General features: G+C 46.2%; 1 protein-coding gene across 14 annotated transcripts in view; it reads right to left on the bottom strand.

The window, feature by feature from the left end:
* PTPRE (protein tyrosine phosphatase receptor type E) overlaps positions 1–22,881 on the bottom strand; it is a 186,966-nt gene that overhangs the window by 107,521 nt on the left and 56,564 nt on the right. For 8 of the 14 annotated variants that reach the window (XM_078346773.1, XM_035269481.3, XM_078346781.1 and 5 more), the window contains one exon: positions 8,679–8,701. The gene's annotated coding sequence lies outside the window, so the exon portion shown is untranslated. Of the gene's footprint in view, positions 1–3,269; positions 3,381–6,855; positions 7,106–8,678; positions 8,702–22,881 lie in introns of those variants that run through there. The other 6 variants (XM_078346771.1, XM_078346774.1, XM_035269485.3 and 3 more) reach the window with 2 other exon arrangements.

Below are 22,881 nucleotides of genomic sequence, written 5' to 3'. Positions count from 1 at the left end.
TAGACAGAGAAGATGTGACTCAGAGTGAATGAAGCGACAAGTCTAAGTCATTCAACTTTCTTTTCTTTCTTTTTCTTTGAGATGGAGTCTTGCTCTGTTGCCCAGGCTGGAGTGCAGTGGTGCAGTCTTGGCTCACTGCAACCTCCACCTCCTGGGTTCAAGCAAATCTCCTGCCTCCGCCTCCTGAGTAGCTGGGATTACAGGCACATACCAGCATGCTCGGCTAATTTTTGTATTTTTAGTGGAGATGGGGTTTTGCCATGTTGGCCAGGCTGCTCTTGAACTCTTGACCTCAAGTGCTCCACCCACCTCAGCCTCCCAAAGTGCTGGGATTACAGGGGTCATTAAACTTTCTAGAACTAAAATCTTTTCTAATCACTTATTTTGCTAGGCTCTCGGGCAAAACCCACATTTATACTTAGTAGAGAAAGGACTCAAATATTGGCTCTCCAAGCAATATTTCCTGAAATTAGAACTAGAATCAACCACTTCATTTTTCAAGATCTTGCACAATTATGAACTTGCAAGAGATACCTGATAAACCCTCAGTGAAAGAATGAACAAATTATTGGCTGTGCTGAAAGGAAACCTGCCAAGTGTGTGAAGAGAGATTAGAAAGCTGGATTTGTTCCGCAGATAACCTGCAGAAATAACCGGGAACCCTGGCCAAGGTCAACTCAAGTGATCATAAAACGGTTCCAAAATATAATTATCCACCAGCAAGCTGTTTGCAGAACTCACAGGATATGTTCTTATTTGTTAATTTCTCTGTCACTTGCATAACTGTCAAATAATATTTTTCATAATGGAAACGTTTTTCTTTTGGCAGGTCTGGCGGTGGTAATGAGAGCCGACTGGTTTTTCTGTTGGAGAGGAGCACCGTTTTGGTTTGAGGGAGCACTTCGGGGGACTGGCGCTTCCTTTCCCACGGTCCTACAACTCACTTCTCCGGCCTGCCTGGGTCTCTGTTTTCCCTGCTTTAAGGTAGAAGTGACAAGGCATGCCTGGACTGCTGCCTCTGGGTGTTTAGGGGACCCACGCGAGACAATGAATTTGAGCATGCTTTGTAAATAAGTGCTCTATATGTATGCACCATATCAGAAACGCAATTTTTGTCTAAGCATAAGGCACATAAGTTATCTGGAAAAACAGGAAACAGAGCAAATCCTGTTTTTCTGAATAATAATTTCCACAAACATGGTATTTCAACAAATTCATTTCTCAGCAACAGCATGGTAACATGATAGGTTTAAATATATAACATATATATTTAAAATATTTATATATATATAGCTTTAAGAAGCTGTCTCTATGTATGTATTATAGCACCTGAACTTGAAATCTGCACCATTTCTGATAGCAGATGAATCTTGGTAGAGTTGCTGGAAATCAGTTAAATAACAGCAACGTATTTTTTTAAAGTTGTTAGAACTCAGTCAGCTCTCATTATAAAATCAACACAAATCCAGTTTTTGTTTTTTTGCTTATGCTCATTTCTATTCAAAACAAGGAAAAAAGCTACTCAGAAAATCTATTATATCACATGCTTTTGTTCAGTAGTTCCACAGAGATTCTTCCTTTCTTAACATTTTAAATAATTTTTTACCGAACTCTGCATTATAATAAGCAGTTGAAAAAAATGTGATTGTAGATTTGAGAGTACAGGTGCAGGTTTGTCACATGCTCTCCTCCTCCCTCCTCCCTTTCGGAGTTCCCCGCGTCTGTTGTTTCCATCTTTATATCCATGTATCCTAAGCAGCTTTAAAAAGTCACCACAGGCCTGGCTAGGTGGCTCATGCCTGTCATCCCAGCACTTTGGGAGTCTGAGGTGGGCAAATCACCTGTGGTCAGGAGTTCGAGACCAGCCTGGCCAATATGGCAAAACCGCATCTCTACTAAAAACACAAAAATTAGCTGGGCCTGGTGGTGGGTGCCTATAATTCCAGCCATTTGGGAGGCCAAGGCAGGAGAATCGCTTAAACCCAGGAGGCAGAGGTTGCAGTGAGTTGACATTGTGTGACTGAACTCCAGCCTGGGTGACAGAGCGAGACTTGGTCTCAAAACAAAAAAAAAAGTCATTTTTAAGCAGCATGCAATCTGCTCTCCTGTTGCTCAATTCACAGGGGGCCATCCCAGGGGATGGAGCTGCAGTTAAGGGTGAGTTCCTGTATCGGGTAGGACTGGTCCACTCATGGTCCTTGTGTTTGGCATTAGACCTCATCCTGATGCACCACTAGGTCTGAGAAACCTCTCTGTAACTCACACACCCAAAAGGGACTATACATTTCCTGTCTTCTTTCTCCTAATATGCATGATGCCACCCCAAGGCAGTTGGTATGCATCTGCAGCCGACAATATTACCTGTTTCTGCAACATGAAGTGCACAGGTGAGAAACCCTTACACACAGGCCTCCGGAGCCTGGAGACAATCGTCCTGCAGTCCAGGTCCCTCACGCTCGCTCTGTGTGTCACTTTTAATTAAAATGCCACTTCACAAATCTAACTGTTAAGAAAAACGAAGAGGGCAGTTTTGATTACAAAGATCGAAAATGTCCAGTTTACAATGGGTGGGATTTTCCCAAGTCATCGCGCTGGCTTATGGCCTCAGCAATTGTTAGTTTTTCTTTTTTTTCTTTCTTTCTTTTTTTTTTTGAGATGGAGTTTCGCTCTTGTTACCCAGGCTGGAGTGCAATGGCGCGATCTCGGCTCAACACAACCTCCACCTCCTGGGTTCAGGCAGTCCTCCTGCCTCAGCCTCCTGAGGAGCTGGGATTACAGTCATGCACCACCATGCCCAGCTAATTTTTTTTTTTTTTTTGTATATTTTAGTAGAGACGGTGTTTCACCATGTTGACCAGGATGGTCTCAATCTCTTGACCTCGTGATCCACCAGCCTCGGCCTCCCAAAGTGCTGGGATTATAGGCTTGAGCCACCGTGCCCGGCCAGGGACTGTTTTTCTAACAAGGTGAACCTCACCTTGGGTTCCTGGCTGTCGGACAACCCACCAGGCCCAAGCAGACAATCCCCCCGTGGCATCCCTAGGGCACTACAGCATGGCGGACTGAACATGGGTTCCTGATGCATAGATCCTGGTTTTCCTGCACAGAGCTGGGTAAAAGCAACTAAGAGACTTGCCAAATTTTCACTTAATGATGCCTTCCTGATAATATTCTTTAGCCTGATTTGTAGATACTTTAGAAATGATACTGGAAGCAACCATGAGACAAATCCAAAGCCACGAGAAAGGCCCCTCTGAGCTCCCCGTTACCTCTTGTCTTCCTGGGAGGACGCTGGGAAACCATCCCGGCCGTGGAGGATCCATGTTTCCCTGCCAGCTGAGGAAGGATTTCTAGAAGAATTCCAACTCTGAACTGGGTCTGCTGTGAACACACTGACATGAATTTATATAGGAAACCTGTGTTCCTATTTCCTCTTAGGGGAAACTGTGACTGATGAACGCCCATGCTTTGCTCTGTGACGAAGGATTACCTACTAGGCTCTTTTAGGAACCACTTCTTGAAAGAATGCGGAAACTTTCCCGGGGGGAGGGAGGAATGGAAATGGAAATAAATGAAGGATTCATCTGTTTGTCACGTCAGATCCAAAGGCATTCTTCCAAATTACTGTCAGCTTCTAATTCAGTCACTGGGAGAATAACTTGTCACTGCAGCTAGGGCAGAAGCCTGTGGAATCCACTGGTGCTAATAAAAAACCCAAGTATGGGGCCGGGCGCAGTGGCTCACGCCTGTCATCCCAGCACTTTGGGAGGCCGAGGCTGGTGGATCACGAGGTCAAGAGATCGAGACCATCCTGGTCAACATGGTGAAACCCCGTCTCTACTAAAAATACACAAAATCAGCTGGGCATGGTGGTGCGTGCCTGTAATCCCAGCTACTCAGGAGGCTGAGGCAGGAGAATTGCCTGAACCCAGGAGGCGGAGGTTGCAGTGAACCGAGATCGCGCCATTGCACTCCAGCCTGGGTAACAAGAGTGAAACTTCGTCTCAAAAACAAAACAAAACAAAACAAAAAAACCCCAAGTATGGGATGAAGAAGGGAAACAGGAATCACACGTCCTAGAAAGTTGTCATTTTTTATGCGCTCTGCCCACCAACCAGGCTTCTCGCTTCTTTCTGGGATGCTGAAGGCTGGCCCAGGGCATGTAGCTTCTGCCCTACTGGAAACATCACCCCAGTGCTCCATCCAGAAGTGAGCTTGGAGTGGTCCCCCTGCCTGGCAGAACCCTGAACTTTATTTTAAAACCAACAGTTTTTTTTTTTTTTTCTGTCATGGTAGCTGTTCAAATCAACATCAAGAAACACAAATGAGTCAGAAGAGAAAAAAATCTTACTTCTTAAAAGTGCCAGAGGAGGAAACAGAGTTTACTAAAGAAGAGCAAGCAAGCGAGGGGAAGCCTAAGTACATTTAAAATGGAAACACACAGTTGCTGAATATTCACACTTTAATTTCATTTTCTTTTATTCCTTGGGTATTTCCATGAACCAACGAGAAACAGTCAAGTTACAGTATCATTGAAGTATCATTGAATCCTTCTTACTAGTAGACACCCTTAGGTATAACAATGTAAGACCTCAAAGAGGCTGGAGAAAATATTTAAACCTTAATTATATGTCTTTTATAAATTCTTTTTTTTTTTTTTTTTGAGACAGAGTTTCGCTCTTGTTACCCAGGTTGGAGTGCAATGGCACGATCTCAGCTCACCGCAACCTCCGCCTTCTGGGTTCAGGCAATTCTCCTGCCTCAGCCTCCTGAGTAGCTGGGATTACAGGCACGCGCCACCATGCCCAGCTGATTTTTTTTTTTTTTTTTTTGTATTTTTAGTAGAGACGGGGTTTCACCACATTGACCAGGATGGTCTCAATCTCTTGACCTCGTGATTCACCTGCCTCGGCCTCCCAAAGTGCTGGGATTACAGATAAATTCTTAATTCTGAAATTCCATTACATTAAATACTATGCAAGAGACCCACAGAGTTGCAAGCATTCTCCAGCTGAAGGAACTTTGGTCATATTGGATCACTGATAGGAAATACAAGTGTCATTTTCACAAATCTATTGTTAAAGACAAAGAAAAAGGAAAGGAAAACATGGGAATGAGTGACTCCACTCAGAGATCCCTCCTAATTCAGTTTAACAGGAAAAAAGGCATGACTCATTTTTTTGGATGTCAATTTTTTTTTGAGAGAGTCTCGCTCTTTCTCACAGGCTAGCGTGCAGTGGTGAGATCTTGGCTCACTGCAACCTCTGCCTCCCAGGTTTAAGCAATTCTCATGCCTCAGCCTGTCAAGTAGCTTGGATTACAGGTACCAGCCACCACACCTGGCTAATTTTTGTATTTTCAGTAGAAACAGGGTTTCACCATGTTGGCCGGGCTGGTCTTGAACTCCTGACCTCAGCTGATCCTCCCACCTTGACCTCCCAAAGTGCTGGGAAGAGGCATGAGCCACCGCATCTGGCCTGGATGTCAAATATAATATATTTTTTAAGTGAAAAATTGGATTACTGCTAGTAAAGGGAACTCCTTTTGATTCCCACTATAGTACCAGCATATATGTTAGAATCCAGTTAAATGCCTTTTTTAAAAGTTGAAAACAGTTGCCATGATTCTGTGGTGATGATCATAATAAAAGCAGAAGTGATAACCAGAGCGAGCTTTATTTTTTTATTTTTACTTTTTTTGAGACAGGGTCTCACTCTGTCACCCAGGCTGGAGTACAGTGGTACAATCTCTGCTCACTGCAGCCTCCACCTCCCAGGCTCAAGCAATTCTCCTGCCTCAGCCTCCCAAGTAGCTGGGATTACAGGTGCACGTCACGACCTCCCGGCTAATTTTTGTATTTTTAGAAGAGACGGTTTCACCATGTTGACGAGGCTGGTCTTGAACTTCTGATCTCAAGTGACCCACCTGCCTCAGCCTCCCAAAGTGCTGGGATTATAGGCGTGAGCCACTGTGCCCAGCCATAGATAGCTTTTATTCAATGCGTACCTTGGGTCATCACGCTTAAATATCATATCACATTCTAGGAAGTGATTGATAGATGAAAGAAAAGAAGGCTCACACAGGCTGACGTGTTCATCCAGCACATGTGGCTAGGCTCCTCTGCAGTCAGCTGGCCAGTGTGGGCAGTGGCCATGGCACCATCTCCAGCCTTAGGGGGCTTACCTGCCCTGACCAAGGTGGCCTATCTTTTTAGTTCTAACTGACTCAAAAGCACGTCTCTGAATCTTGAATGGAAACAAGAAGTAAGTTCCCTTCCATTAATAGATATCCTGAAGCTCTGCACGAGTTTCAAACGCTTAGCAGAGAAAATGCAACGGGCTCATAGACCAGTCTGGTATTCTACTTTGGCAGCTGTATTAGTCCGTTTTCATGATGCTGATAAAGACAGACCCAAGACTGGGAAATTTACAAAAGGAAGAGGCCTATTGGACTCACAGCTCCCTGTGGATGAGGAGCCCTCACAGTCATGGTGGAAGGTGGAAGGCGCATCTTGCATGGCGCAGACAAGAGAAGAGAATGAGGAAGAAGCGAAAGTGAAAACTTCTTAAAAAACCATCATAATCTCGTGAGACTTATTTACCACCACGAGAACAGTAGGGGGGAAACTGCTCCCGTGATGCAATTACCTCCCACCAGGTCCCTCCCACAACATATGGGAATTATCAAAACAATTCTAGAGGAGATTTCGGTGGGGACACAGAGCAAAAGCATATCAGTGGCCCAGTGGGGGCAGGTCACAAATGAAGGCAGCAGACAAGGCAGCACAGATAGGAGACCCAGGCTTTGAAAACCCTTTCTTCATGTCGAGAGAAAGACTTCTGGAATCAGAAGTACCTTTAATCTAGGAACTCAGCATCTTCCTGAAGTAAAGCTTTACTTTCCCACCGAAATGGAGGCAAAGGATGGGGCCGGGAAGTGGGAGGTGCCCCCTGAAGCCACTCTGGCTGCCAACCCATGGTGAATGCAGAGAGGACAGGAAGTCAGCTCTTGGACACTTCTCAGGGACCTTTGGGTGGGGCATCCACTTCTGAATCTCTTGCTGGTTTTGAGACAATGCCAGGAGGTGGAGGAGCCCCAGGAGCACCTGTCACAGGATCACTCAGCTGTGAGAGCTGCTGGCTTACGGACGGCCAGCAAGTCAACTTGGGGTGGAGGGGAGGGGCCCTAGGAAATTTTGGAAGTGGCAAAAGGCAAAATGGGGTGCAGAGGGGCCAGTACTGAGTGGAGAGGCAAGGGTTGCAAAGGACACACACTTATAACAAATCATAATCTGTGCCCTGCATTTGAAAACGAGATATATCTATGGGGTCTGACACTCAAATATTTCATTCCAGTGCAGTAGGCACATTCACATTTGATAACGCACACAGCTCCATTGCTTTTGAGGAGAGCCATATTTAATATGCATTCAAACCAATATTGACCAGCCAACACCCCTTGTATAGGATTCTGAGGCAATAAGGGATTGCAGATTTCTTATAGTTAATTCTCCATCCCGTAAATATGATTCCAGTAACGATCCTTCTCTTTGATCCCACTGCTGACGTTTACTCAAGAAGAGTTCACCGTTCAGAATCAACAACGTCTTATAATGAAGCAGTGGAGAACATGGACAACAAAATTAACTTAGTAGGTGGCAAATGAAGGCATCCCTCTTCTCTAGCGTAATCAATCATTACTTTTATTTAACATTCCTTACCTAGAAAGAAAGAAACAATCCACAGAATCAAAATATGTTTGATCACACCAAGAAATGACCGTAAGGATTTATGCCCAGATGGAACAGTGCCACGAAGGGCACACTGCCTGAAAGAGAGGGCCAGCCAGGGCACAATAATTGATCCATTGAACTGAAAATGATTCCAGAACAGAGTCAGTGCCTTTCAAACAAGGCGATACATTTAGGAAGTATGGCTTCCTGGCGGCCGGCATCATGGTGCCTCCTGAAAGCAAGTGCACCTGGAAGTCCATGCTCCACTTGCCCGCGTGCTGCAGCCACTGAGAAAGCACTTAGATTTTCTTCCTTTGATTTGTTTAGGAAACTTAACAGCATTAAATTGATGAAGTAGACTGCAAAAGGGCTATGCTGTTTAAAGCTTTCTTTTTCTAAGGACATCAAGGCCATGGAATTTTGCCATTGCCTGGACCCAAAAGGCATATAATTATGTGACACCCCGACATTGCTTTTACCGAGAGAGCAATCCAGGGAAGCTCCTTTTCAGCAGTGTTCCCTGGCACAGATCAATTTAAGAAGCAGTTACCATCAATGCAGGTATGTGCCACTGTGCTCCTAACAGTGGTCGGATGTGTGCCATTGAGATAAGGTTAGGCCCTTTCAAAAGCAATGACAAGTCAGTGAAAGGAAAGTGTGTAGAAATTGTGTCCTCAACAATACATTTCAAGAGACCGAGCAGCTGAGCCAAATTTCTCAAACACACACACACACACACACACACACACACACACACACACAATGTAGCAAAAAAGTGTGCTATGAGCCTGTTCAAGCAAGGTAAGGCATAAAATTCAAATAAACACGCTGACCATATGGCTTTCTTATCAAGAAAACAATGGTCCTCTGAAAACTAAGTCCCACATATCATTTTAAGCTAGTTATCTGTACATCAGAGGTAATTTTTTAAAAGTTTTGTACTCACCGAGGGAAAGTGAAGGCTATAGTCTGAAAAAGAAAGAAGAAAACAAAGTTAGTTTTCTGGTTCACAGGAGTCGGCTGCTAATTCTAGCCACTCCCTGGGGCACAGCACTGGTTGAATCTCCCATGTTTGCTTCATGGTTCAGGGTCGCCCAGAGACCACTTTATCTAGATTCTACGTCTTTCCGCTGCAAGCATCAGCTTTTAACCGTGTCCTACCCCAAACTTTAATACAACCTCTCATGGTCAGTTGATGGTGGGGTGTGGCCACCGACCTAGCTCCCAAGATGCTCCATCAGTCAGCTGCCTCTGCCGTGGTCTACAGGGTTCCCTCTCTCGGAAGCAGTTCCTGTAGCCCATCCTCCCCTCAAAAGAGCCTTTTACAACCCGGTCGGGAGCAGCTCCCTTTCCCCAGTTTTCTAGCTTAATCATTATCTAGCTTGATCATTCCCCTTAATTAATTAATTTTTTATTTTTATTTTTACTTTTTGGAGCTAGAGCCTTGCTCTGTCCCTCAGGCTGGAGTGTAGCAGCACAATCTCAGCTCACTACAACCTTCACCTTACGGTTCAAATGATTCTCCTGCCTCAGCCTTCTGAGTAGCTGGAATTACAGGTACATGCCACCATGCCTGGCTAATTTTTATATTTTTAGTAGAGATGGGGTTTCACCATGTTGGCCATGCTGGTCTCGAACTCCTGGCCTCAAGTGATCTGCCCACCTTGGGATCCCAAAGTGCTGGGATTACAGGCATAAGCCACCACGCCCAGCCTCCCATTAATTTAGCTCTCATGTTCTTTTTTTTTTAAAAAAAAAAAAAAAACAGCTTTATTGAAATATAATTTTCATACCATAAAGTTTACTTGTTTAAAGTGTTCAATTCAATAGTTTTTAGTATATTCCCCCAGCTTGAAACCATCAGTGTAATCTAATATTAGAACATTTTTATTATTTGAAAAGAGACTCCACGCCCACTCCTAGCTCACTAGCTCCCAAGCTCCATCCTGCCCCCAGCCCCTGGTAACATCAATCTACTTTCTGTCTTTATGATTTGCCTATTCTGGGTATTTCATATAAATGGACTCATACTATATGTGGCCTTCTGTGATGGGCTTCTTTCACTTATAATAGCATTATGTTTTTGAGATTCACCCTTATTGTAGCATGTACCATATTCCATCCCTTTTAATGGCTGAATAATATTCCACTGCATGGATATATCACATTTTGTTGACCCATTCCTCAGTGGATGGACTTAGTTCGCCTGTTCTGCTCTGAGTGGCCAGCATGGCAGCCTCACACTGGGATTATTGATTAGGCTACTATCTACCTGTGCATGAGACCTTGCTCAGTCGTCACTGTGTGTCTGCACTGCTGAAGGGTAGAGCCATGTTTTTTGATTGTCACTACTTTTAGATCGTGAATGAAGCACATGATGTTTCCCACTAAAATAGACTATTTGCTATCTTAGTCCTGACAAAACTAGATATTTTAAATCGAATCAAATCAAGATGCCACAGCACGCAATTATAAGTTGTTATAAATTGTTACATTGTTATGCATTTAAAAGTTAATCCATGAAATATGTTTGAAGCCCAAGAAGCAGAAAAAATACTTCTGGTTACTACGGAATTTTAAGTCTATTTGGGTAAATCTACAGCTCAAATTATTCTTAATAATGAAAGCCTTAATACTACCCCCCCAAGCACTGGGAACAAAGCAAGGATTTGTCCCCCTCCTATTTATCATTGTCCTGGGAATCATAGCCAATGCAATGAGTTAGGAAAAAGAATTAAAAGACATAAGCATTGAAAAGAAAAAATAAATACAACTTTATTCCCAGATGACTAATTGTCTACATATAAAATCCCAAAGGATTCAAAAATAGCCACTAGAGGCAATATGTGAGTTAAGGTCCCAAGATGCAAAGTTACTAATAAAAAAAAAAAAGATTTGTATATACTAACAGCAATTATAAATAAAATTTAAAAGACAGTCTATATAATGCCAAAGCATCTACTGGGGCAGCTATATGAAACAAGTGGGGAAAATCTGTTGAGTAACATAAAAGCACAGAGGGTTTCCAGGGTGCAGCAGAGCCCAGTATAACATAAAGCACCATGGCAGGGCATTGACAGTGCATCAGATTTTGGGCAAGAAATGATTACTTTTGGATCACTGCAGATAAGGGAACTGCTTTTTGGTAAGAATAACTTATTACAAGAGTCCATCCTTTCCACTCCCCAAAATGAACCAGAAAAGACACTAAAAAGAGTGACCCATGGTGTTTAACTGGGGCCAAGCAAGGGAAAAGCCAGGAATGGAAGTTCTACCTCCAATATCTCAAGACAATTGATAGAAATGATCAAACCGATCTTCCAATGCAATGCCGATTTCCTTTAATGTAAAATAAAACCCAGTGCTATGCAGAAGCTTCTGGAGCAGGGCTGTAGACAGGGGCAGCAGGCTTGGGTCAAACCAGACTAAAGCCACATGGGAAAAGACCAGTCTGGGGTAGAACCTGCTGACACTCAGTCAATGGCTACACAATTGACAACCCCAATCAAATGCAAATCATAATTTGAAATTAAACTTGGAGCTAATTTTTTAAAAAATAGGGCAAGAATACAAGGAACTCAGGACTGTCTGAGCCCAGGAGGTTGAGGCTGCAGTGAGCCATGACACACCTTATTGTGCAGTCGTGCATCATGGCTCACTGCAGCCTCAACCTCCTGGGCTCAGACAGTCCTGCCTCAGCCTCCTGAGCAGCCGGGACTATAGGTGTGCCCTACCACATTCTGATAATTTTTGTATTACAAATAGATCACGAATTTTATGGTTTTTGGCTCACACATGATAGTATGAAACCACAGTTATCAGTGTCTTAAAGAATCAGTGCAAAAACCAATGATAATGTTCTCTAAAGTAAACCTTTACCAAGTGAAGACTTCCATTAGGCCAACACTGGGATGCCGATGGCTACTGGAATATTGAGCGAGAGCTCTGAAAATGTGAAAGGGGCACATTTAAAAGCTAGGGGTTGGGGGAGTGGGTTTGAGCAGACAGATCCGAGAAGTGGGGTCAGTGAGAAGCTGACACACATCTGCACACTCACTGGAAAGCTTCCTGTTGTTCTCTTGAATGGCATTGTCCTCAGCAGGGGGAAAGAGAGTGAATCTTAGATTTACTGGGCTGTGGAGTACCTTGGGGCTGCCTATGGGGTCTCTCCCACATCTAACAACTATCCTCTTAGGTAAGGCAAGACCCGCTTTATTATTTTTATTTATTTATTATTTTTTGAGATGCAGTCTTGCTTTGTTGCCCAGGCTGGAGTGCAGTGGCGGGATCTCGTCTCACTGCAGCCTCCACTTTCCAGGTTCAAGTGATTCTCCTGCCTCAGCCTCCTGAGTAGCTGGGATTACAGGCACCTGTGACCATGCCTGGCTAATCTTGGTACATTTAGTAGAGACGGAGTTTCGTCATGTTGACTGGGCTGGTCTCGAAATCCTGACCTCAAGTGATGCACCCACTTCAGCCTCCCAGAGTGCTGGGATTACAGGCATGTGCCATCATGTCTGGCCTGTGACACCCACTTTAAAGATGAGGGCACTGCGGCTTGGTGAGGCTCTGGACCAGCATCACAGAGTGAAGAGGCAGGGCAGCAGGGATGCTGACCCAGGGCTTCTGAGCCCACTCCTGGCTAGGCCTCCCAAGGGAAGCCACCCTACATTGCAATATATGTTTGTCTGCTTGTTTTATTTATTTTTTCTTAAATTGAGAGAAGGTCCCACTCTATAGCCCACTGGAGTTCAGTGGCATGATCTCCCGGGCTCAAGCAGTCTTTCTGCCTCAGCCACCCACTACCCTGAGTAGCTGTGACTACAGGTGTATGCCACCACATCCCACTAATTTTGTATTTTTTATAGAGACAGGGTCTCTTGAGGTTGCCCAGACTGGTCTCGAACTTCTGGGCTCAAGTGATTCGGCTGCCTTGGCCTCCCAAAGTGCTGGTATTACAGCATTACAGGCGTGAGCCACTATGCCTGTTTTTGTGTTTTGTTTTTGGTTTTTTTGCTATATCTCCTTTTTCCCAGTGAATGTAATTCCAGTAGCATAGGAAGGAAGTAGGAAAGGCATTCTGTGGATGGCAATAAATGATACTGGATTATTCCTTAAAATCCTTCCAGTCCTGGGAAGTGCTGTACCATGTTTTCTGCTCCAGAAAGGAAGGCCCGTGATGGCCATATGTTTACTGTGGGAGAAATGAGTCTTTGGGAGTGGCCTGGCCCACCGAGGCCCGGACAGCCTGACCAGCCTGGCCACAGAGCTGGAGCTTTGGCTGGTGAGTCCCTGGAGCCCACAGCTGCAGCCACTCTGCTTCCAGGGAACAGAGGCAGGGAGGAAGCCGGGCAAGGCCCTGGGAAAAAGGCAGGGTGACAACATCGGAACAGGGGAAATCCACCCTTAGGAAGGGGGGCAGGGGCAGGCAAGGTCAGGCCAGTAAGCGTGCCCACAGGAAGTGGCCAGGCTGCTGGGTTGGGTCCCAATTATGCACAAGATACAGAAAGAGTGAGCGATGTTATTGTGAATCCTAACATTGCAAAGAAGAAAATAAAACTACGGCATTTAGAATCAGTCCCTTGGAACTATCTAATTCAGGAGAAACATTCAAATCACTTCTGAGATGAACAGAACTGGCCAGTCTTTCCAAACTCAGACAAAAGTAAAATGCCTTTTACACACACCTTTGGCCTAAAGCGCCATCAGCATTCGAGTGGGCAGAAGGTAGGTTGCTGAGTGGCTTGTGTTGAAGGTATATCTACAAGCTACTCTTTTAATTAAGTTACAACCTTGACGAATTTTTTGAATGTGCATTTACATTTTATTTAAAAATGTTTACCTACATGTCTCTAGGTGTATATCTGAAATGTGAACTTTTTGTGATGGATTAAAATCTTACAAAGAAAGATACAAGAGTAAAACTCCATGCCGTTAAACGCTAGAGACATTGACCTTGAAGCAATCTTACTGCGAATGACCAGCCCCTGGAGCCAAGTTCTTCAGTCCTGACTGCCTTCTCTTGGACTCCAGTTTTTTCCCAAAGACACTGAGCTGTCCCGATCAATTAGAGCACTGGAGTAGCAAGAACTGTCATTCACCCTCGATCACAGTAACGCTCAAGCACAACGAGCACAACGATCACTTTAGATGGACTGAAGCAAGATCATTACTCCAAAAAAAAGAAAAAAAATAACAGGGCCAGGCACAGTGGCTCACAGCTGTAATGCCAGCACTTTGGAAGGCAGAGGAGGGCAGATCACCTGAGGTCAGGAGTTTGAGACCAGCCTGACCAACATGGAGAAACCCCGTTTCTACTAAAAATACAAAATTAGCTGGGTGTGGTGGTGCATGCCTGTAGTCCCAGCTACTTGGGAGGCTGAGGCAGGAGAATCACTTGAACCTGGGAGGTAGAGATTCCAGTGAGCCGAGATCGCACCATTGCACTCCGGCTTGGGCAAGAGAGTAATTCTGTCTCAAAACAGCAACAGCAGCAAAAACAAGCCATCAAACCAACAAACAACAACAAGAGCCAAAGACCTCATCGCTTGAACCAAGTGCAGCACGGATGGGTGGACCGGCAGCCATGGCCCCTGCAGCTGTCTCTTGCATTCTGTCAGACAACTTCACTCTGCTTGCAGTGGGTAATTCAAACGATGGAGGGACGCAAAATGTCCCTGAATCATCTAGGCTTCAGATTCGCACTGATGTCATACTCACAGTTTCCTTGTTTACCTTCCGGGCTACAGTAAAGCTGTTAATGTCTGTATTTTCTAATTCATGAAAGGCAGGACAGAAGGAGCTACTGAACTCGGGGGAGGGAGCCCTCCCTGACACGCAGGAGTTGAGTAGAATCTTATCCTGTCTACCCACAGCCTCAAACCACCGTGAAAAGGAGACGGAATCTTTAAAACAATGTTGCTAAGGCTGGGGGAAAAAAAAGACCCATTTTTCTCAGCCACCCTCTTTGCCAGTCTGTGACAGATGAGCGGGACTTCTAAATATTTGGCAACTTTTAGAAATTATTCATGGGCAGCTGCTCAGCTAAGATCCACGTGCATCCCTGCCTGCCTCTCAAGCTCCTTCCTCCCCCGACTAAGGCATACAAAACAGCACCTTTCTAACTACTCCACAGTTGAGGCACCCTCTTTGGATTAGGAAACATGCAAATTACAATGCCAGACAAATCCTCCTTTGCAAGTACAAGTGTGTGCTGGTTTCCACCCTGCCTCGTCTGTCTATGCCATTATTACCATCATCAAATTTGGAAACACGGCAATTTGATTCCAGGCTCCCTCCGGGGTGTAGGGGTGCCCTCCAAGCTCCCGAAGGGAGAGCTCTGGCTTTGCCCACCTCCTGGGGCTGGGCATGAACACTTCTCAGATATTGATAGTCACTGTCATGTTTTTTAAACAAATATTTGCCCGATGAGTAGCTTCTTAGCAGGGGCTTTAGTATTTGAGGACAGGGATGGCATTAACTGCCACCAAGAGAAGACCCTTGGAGAAGCAACAGCCACTGTAAGGACAGGAATTCCATGCCAGACTCCCTGCAAAGCACCCAACAGGGATTACTGCATCCTCTCAATACTCAGAGGAGTTTGTTATTAGAGCCACTTTGCAGAGGGGGAACTGAGCTCAGAGATATAAGGTGGCTTGCCACAAGTACTCCTCACACTGGGCAGCACAGTGAAACTCCAGAGGAGCAGTCCTCAAACAGCAAGGCCTGTTTTACTCCCCTCTACCTCCCTCACTCCTTGAATTGAGCTTGGACTGTGAAATGTACTCAGGACAGGCTTGCTGGGTGCCTGATGCTAATGGCAACTGAACACGCTTGAGCTAATTCCTGTTCAGTGAGCCCCAGAGAAAATGATTGATCTCTAACACTCAGATATGTTCAATCAGGGTTTGCAGGGTTTCTTTTTTAGAGTGCCGATTGGAAACATATCTGCCTTTCATCAGGGGACCCTAGGTCTGCAATGAGGCTAAGCAGGTGTGTGACCGGCCTGGGTGGTGACAATCTTGACACTCAGCTGTCCAGGGCGACCTGCAGCCAGAAGCCAGGGCAAAGCAATGCTCACCAAGGCAGAATGGATGAGCTGTGGCATTAAATAACTATTCAGAAGCATCATTTTATTGTGAAATAATAATAATGATTGTTCACGAATAAGGGAAACGGCATGTTTGCCGATGAGATTGGCGTGGATAAGAAGAGGAGTCAGTGTTGGTAAATAGCCCTCTGGATTGCTTAACAGCGTTTGGAAGCTCCCAGGGCGATCATCAAATCCACAGTGGTTCACGTTCTAGAGGCCGCCCACTCCCACAGCCGTGTCTCACGGGGCTCCCACACAGCATAGTCTCCCTGCTTCCCTCTTGCTGCTTCCTGCCCCACAAAGCCTCAGTCTCACCCAAACCTGCCAGACACCATCTGACCCAGTAGGTCAAGTCCTACTCTCTCCTTGACATCTTTTCTGAGCTCTCCGGGCCGTCCTGGTGGTACCCTTCCTGGTGTCCGGCTGTTCCCTACCCACCTTCTGTCTGTGTCCTCACAGCATCTCCACAACAACACAGTACAGTAGGACTCTGGATTGACATGAGGGACGTTTGCTGCCGTTTCAGCTGCCCTTTAAGGTAGGCAGGAATGATCCGCACTTCACAGATGACGGAGGCAGGTGAGCACTCATGGCTAATTTGGTGCTTTCTGAATAGAAACCCTGTTATCTCGAGCTTGAGCACCTTTAGTGTACGAAAAATTCTGTGCTTGTACCAGAAACGCATCAAATACTAGTTGGATGAGAAAATCAATATGCTAAACCGGCCACTTAACATTAGTGAGCATCTATTGTGTGCTAGTTCAGTGCCAAGTGCTGAGGATTTTGAGATTTAAAAAAATACATGGCTGTAATCCCAGCACTTTGAGAGGCTGAGGCAGGTGGATCACGAGGTCAGGAGATGGAGACCATCCTGGCACACCACACCGTGAAACCTCGTGTCTACTAAAAATACAACAAATTATCCAGGTATGGTGGTACGTGGCTGTAGTCCCAGCTACTTGGGAGGCTGAGGCAGGAAAATCACTTGAACCTGGGAAATGGAGGTTGTGGTGAGCTGAGATCGTATCATTGCACTCCAGCCTGGGCAACAAGAGTGAAACATTGTCTCAAAAAAAAAAAAAAAAATACATGGACAGAACCTCAGCCTCTTTACCCTAAACAAAGCCCAGAGGACGGGCTTATAAACAGATGACGGAAATGCAGGGTGAGCAGTGCTGGATCGCGGCAAGCCCGGGCACCATGAAAGACAGAAGCAGAACACTAACCTGTGTTTGGCAAAAGTTAGGGCATCTTTCTCAAGAAAAAAATTCCCAGGCAAAACACATGAACAGAAGCAAGGAAGCCAGAGAGTGTATGGAACATTCTGGAAATGGCAAGTAAGTTGGATTCTGGCTTTGACCTTGGAACAAGTGACTTAACGGTTTTGAGCCTAAGTTTCTTCATCTGCTAAACAGAGTTAATAATATTTACCTTGCTGGGTTAGTAAAGGAGAAAGGACCTGACATGTTGCTCAGGATAAGGCCGGTACCTCATAAATCACTGTTGTGAGCCTGGGATGTGGGGTGGGCAGAGCTTGGAATGGTGCAGAGGCCTTTGGCTTTGAGCTGAAGCCACAAGAGGGCTGCAAAAGTCTGCAAGCCTGGGCCTTCCCGTTCTTTCCCCACAAAGAAGGTCACTGTGATGGCTGCAGAGAAGCAGGGACAGAATCATGCTGTAAGCGGGCTGTGGATCCCTGACTAAAAAGGAGGCCACACCTGTGGTCCGGGTGCAGGATGAAAAGGTGTCCTCAAAGCCCGTGGTGGCTTGGTGGGAAGGGGCAGTTATTTAATAGTCGAGGAGGCAGAACTCACAAGCCTTGGAGACATAAGAGAGATGGGGAAAGGGAAGGAAGGTGAGGGCAACCGTGGGCCTGGCTCGGGGGCCCGGGTGAAGCCCTGCCGTTGACCGAGGTGGGGTTCAGGCGCAGAGCCATCAGAAAGCGATGCATCCTTCACACGCACACAGAGGACATTACTGAGAGACTAAGAAATATATTAGCAACGCCAGAAAAGGGGAGACCCATTCTGAAAACAGATCAATTTTTTTTCAAGAATATGCTACTGAGAGCAGAGACGTTTGTTAGATACTCCTCAGGAAGATTCTGAAAATTACAATAGCTGATGAATGAAAAATCTGCCAGTCAACTAGTCACTTTGCTAAAACATCTGCAAATATTATTGGTTTAATGAACCCCCACCCCACAACCACTGGCTGATCTGAACCATTTTAAACTAGTTCGTTAATAAGAATCCCTGAACGCACAAAAAAGAGGCTAGCTTTAAAACAAATGAGAGATAACAGAGAATATCCCGGGTATCTGTTATACTGTCTTGAAGAGGAAAAGCTAAGTGTCTCCATTTAACACAGAGCTCATAATAAAAGGTAAGCTGTCGGGGAATTCACAAATCACTGTGCTGCTAACAGAAATGTGTCCAGGCTTGATATGCATTGCTGAGGACAAGCACCTATTTTTCCCCACCACTGAAAAAGTTCTGTGAACCAGTAATGAATCCCTCCTCCACATAAAAGAACACTGCAGTATTCATTTAGAAACAAAAACAGCATTATAACAAAAATATGCAGCGCTCCATTCTGCAACAATATACTGCAACAGAAGTGCAATGTTTGGCGGGCATTCTGTTTGTCTACCTATAAAGGTCAGCTCTCCTCTTCCACCGCTGAGCAGTGCATCCATCATTCTCAGGGAAAATTCTTTCCTTTCTTTATAACTCAAGGAATCATCTCAAAGTATACGTGCTTGAGCCGCTGCACGGCACAGCCGGCCAGTCCCAGGGCTCTGTGTGATGCGGAGACATTAGAGGCCGGTGGTGGAGGGAACTGTTGTGTCTCTGCTCATCCCTGCAGAACCCCGGGCCTCCCACCTGCCGCCTGCATGGCTGCTGGTGTCTCCTGTAATCCATAGTCCGAGGGAGGGAGAAGGAGCAGTGTGTGCTCTCCAGCCAGATCCCTGCCCACTGGATGACCTTGGGCAGGCCCCCAACCTCTCTGTGCTTCAGTGGCTGCCACACATGAGATTACTGATACTTAGTGATGTCTGCAGTGTCATGGTAATGATCCAGTGAGAGAATGTTGGGCGGACAAGCTTGGACGAGCTTGGAAACAGTGGAGGGTGAAGCCCAGGTAAGGACAGCAAGGCTACCGTTTGCACCCTGGGGGTGGCCATAGGTGGGGTCACATGTCCAGTGGTCAGAGTAGCCCAATAATCACATTTATGAGGCCAAATGGTCCTTGGGGCATAATGCTAGACACTCTACACACAGGTTCCTGTCTGATCCTCACGGCCACCCTGGAGTAACATGCATGAAGCCACGTGGTCAGCAAGAGGTTGAGCCAGGAACCAAATCCAGCAGGATCTGACTCCAAATCCCATGTTCTATGCAGGTGGGCAGTCATATCCTCAGCATTAGGAAAACCCTGGGCCCTTGGTGCCCTGGCCAGGAATCGACTCCTGGGAGATAAGCTGTGTGTGGAGGAGCAGTCTCCAGGCAGCAGTCAGGGGAAGTGGTCACTGCCCAGCGGACCACAGACACGACACTGACAAGGGCGCCTCCTCCTCCACGGTGCCCTCTTGGTCAGGCAGCACCACTGCCTTCAGAGTGCACAATTTATCTGCTGTGCCCCTGCCTACGATGCTGCAATGCCCCCTTCCCACACAGCCCCAAACTCATCTCAGAGCCACGAACAAACTGAAGAAAGGTTTCTGCTGGGCTTCTATAGACGAGGCTGGGTCTCTGAAAAGGTAAAAGCCCTGGAAGTTGAACTTAGGAAAACTGCATGAAGTTCAATGCTGCTACCGAATCTGCCAAGAGGTCTGAGGTCTGAGAGTGCTAAGGGAAAGCTCTCCTGGGGGCCCTGGCCATCCCAGCAGGAACCTCTGACCTGCCTGAATGAGCCACCCACCTTGCTTGACCAGGCTCTGTAGCCAATGGAGAGTTTGGAGTCTCCTTCTAGAGCTGCCAAGATTCTAACAAACCTCCTTCCACCTAAACTAAACTGCAAATCGCACACTCTAAAGACTTTCCCCAGGAACTGCCTTGTGAGGGGTGGATGCTCATCGCAGGCCGGAATGGGCACACATCTGACCTCCCGTACCCCAGTGCTCATTCTCTAAAGGAACTAGAACGCACTAGTACCCTCGAGGACAGAAAGGCCGGGGCACCGTGCACGGGGCTCTTGCACCATAGGGCTGCACCAAGGGACTACAATGGGCAGGTTTCGTGTCACCAACTCGTCGCCACAGCGCAGAGAGCTGAGAAGGGCCCTCCCTGCCTCAGGAAGAGGAAGCACTGCACCGAGAACATGGAGACGCCCTCCATGGGCGTGCCAATCCCCACCCTCTGCCAGCTCTGCTACCGTAAGACCCCTGCTCCCAACAGTTCCCTGATACTTCATTTTGGGCTGGATTCCCTGTGCCCACTGGGGTCCTTTTTTGGGATGTGAATGTGTCAAGTGAACCATTTGTTCAAATATGCCAGTCCCAATGTGAGTGTCACATTAGTCTTGTATGGACACAAGACGACGTGAGGCTCTCAGGTCATATGGGGGCTCCCCACCTAATGTTCAGTTCGGTGAGACTTACAGGCAGGGTCTCTACATGGGACAAAGGACACGGAGGCTTCCGCTGCTGTGTGTGGATGGATGTGCATCTTCCTGCTTCTGCTACAGATATGGGACAGGATGATAATTCCAGCTAACTTTGCTACATCAATTAATTTTAATGACACAGAAGTCTATTCAACCATGAGTCCCAGATAAATTTAACCTGGAGGGATGGTTTATTTCTGAAATGACTAATCATTCAAAACATAATTGAAATGAAATGATCCTTCCCCAATAAACGATTTCTATGACATGAATAGGAATATGGTCCACCTAAAAATCTTCCGTAATAACAAGGGGAAAATATCAGGTGACCTTGTTTAGTGAGTGCAGCTACGATGGAAACGTGAATGTTCTTTAGCCAACTTAGCTCACTGTAGAATTAACAGAAGAATAGTCCAAACCGTCAGTGTCAAGAGTTTGAAATAATGAAACAGGAGTTTTGTGGGAGGTTGGCAGGCGTCATTTTGTCTGTGGCTCTGCTGTGTAACGCACTGTTCAGCAGGTATTTATCTCACGTCTACTGCGTAGTGCTTCAGGATTCACAAAACAGTGCAAGAGACGAGTTCTCAATGGTATGAGGGGAAGGTCTATACCTGGGGACAGGTAATGAGGAGTGAGAGCTCAGCTGGCCTCACAGAACAGGAATTCAGTCATGGAGTGGGTAGAGGCTTGGAGCTCTGGTTCCAGCTAATTCTGCAAATACAACCCTTTCATCTGCAAAGCTGTGGTTACACTGAAAAGACCCCTTACTGTCCTTCCATTGGATTGGCTAGCTTCTGAGATTTAGGGTGCTCTTGGGTGGCAGCTAGCAGCTGAGTTCCAGGAGGCCCTGGGAGGACAGGCTCCCCAAGGACCTCATCGTTGTGGGGTGCCCCCACCCAAGCTCCCTCCCTTTTGTGTCTCCCAGCTAGAATCTGGGCATGTGGGCTGGACTCCGAGACCAACCAGGGCCCTGGGAAAAGCCCTTGGTTACTGGCTTTCTTACGTGTGTGTATAAGTGCGTATATGAAAAATGAAAAAAGAACTCAGCTTCAGCATTTCAAACATTCAGCTTGAGGTTACAAAAGAATCCAAATTCTGGAATTTCTGTGTAAAGGGAGAGAGGAGGAGATGGCCTCACCTCCCTAGCACCAGGGTTTCTGAAGAGCTCGGGACTCAGGGTCCCCACGGCCAACAGCCCGAGGAGTAAAGCCGTCGATGCTCCCAAACCAACAGGCTCTTTCATGAAGCACCAGTGGCCCGGGCCAGCAGCTCACACAGCAATTCACTGATCAGAGTTCACACTCACCATGATTCTCCAGTGGCCCGGGCCAGCAGCTCACACAGCAATTCACTGATCAGAGTTCACACTCACCATGATTCTCCAGTGGCCCGGGCCAGCAGCTCACACAGCAATTCACTGATCAGAGTTCACACTCACCATGATTCTCCAGTGGCCCGGGCCAGCAGCTCACACAGCAATTCACTGATCAGAGTTCACACTCACCATGATTCTCCAGTGGCCCGGGCCAGCAGCTCACACAGCAATTCACTGATCAGAGTTCACACTCACCATGATTCTCCAGATGTATAATTTTTTTACAGAGAAGACCCCTAGTCTGACTGTCTCCTTTACATGTGGTATGACAAGAACACACACAAAGCTCGTGTCTGCATCATCTCCTTTAACCTTTTTTCCTTTTTATTTCTTTTTATGCAGAGTCTCACTCCATTGCCCAAGGTGGATTGCAGTAGCGTGATCTCGGCTCACTGCAACCTCCGCCTCCCAGGTTCAATCAATTCTGGTGCCTCAGCCTCCTGAGTAGCTGGGATTACAGGTGTGCACCACCATGCCCAGCTAATTTTTGTATTTTTAGTAGAGAGAGGGTTTCATCATGTGGGCCAGGCTGGTCTTGAACTCCTGGCCTCAAATGATCTGCCTACCTCGGCCTCCCAAAGTGCTGGGATTACAGTCCTGAGCTACCATGCCGGGCCCATCTCCCTTATCCTCACAGTGATCCTGCAAAGGCACCAGGATGTCTTCACGGACCCTGTGCTCTCTATGTCCTGAGCCCAGCAGCAGTGTTGAGCACAGTGAATGGAGGATTCCCTTTGTCACTCCAGGCTTGCCCTTTCCATATTTGGTGTTATTCTAAGATATCCACTAAAAGAGACCGTGAAAGAAATGGAGCAACAGAATGCAATTCCAACTCCATAGGGTTCGCCTTCTGAGTTTAGTATTGTACCATCATATCCTCAGATTAGTATTTATTTTTTCCTTAAAGGGTTGATACATGTTATGGGAATAGAAAGGAGAATTCTCCAACTTTTGGGGGTGAAAACCGTTGTTGAAAACCCTAACGGAATCATGTAGGCTTACCAAATAAAGTTGTCTTAGAATGTAACCCCAGGAAAGTGTTTATATTTCCTGAAAAATTAGGGACATTCTTTGAAT

The sequence above is a fragment of the Callithrix jacchus genome, chromosome 12 (genome assembly GCF_049354715.1).
Source record: "Callithrix jacchus isolate 240 chromosome 12, calJac240_pri, whole genome shotgun sequence".
Classification (NCBI taxonomy): domain Eukaryota; kingdom Metazoa; phylum Chordata; class Mammalia; order Primates; family Cebidae; genus Callithrix; species Callithrix jacchus.
The sequence above is the reverse complement of the archived record's forward strand: the minus strand, read 5'-3'. Positions and strand labels throughout refer to the sequence as shown.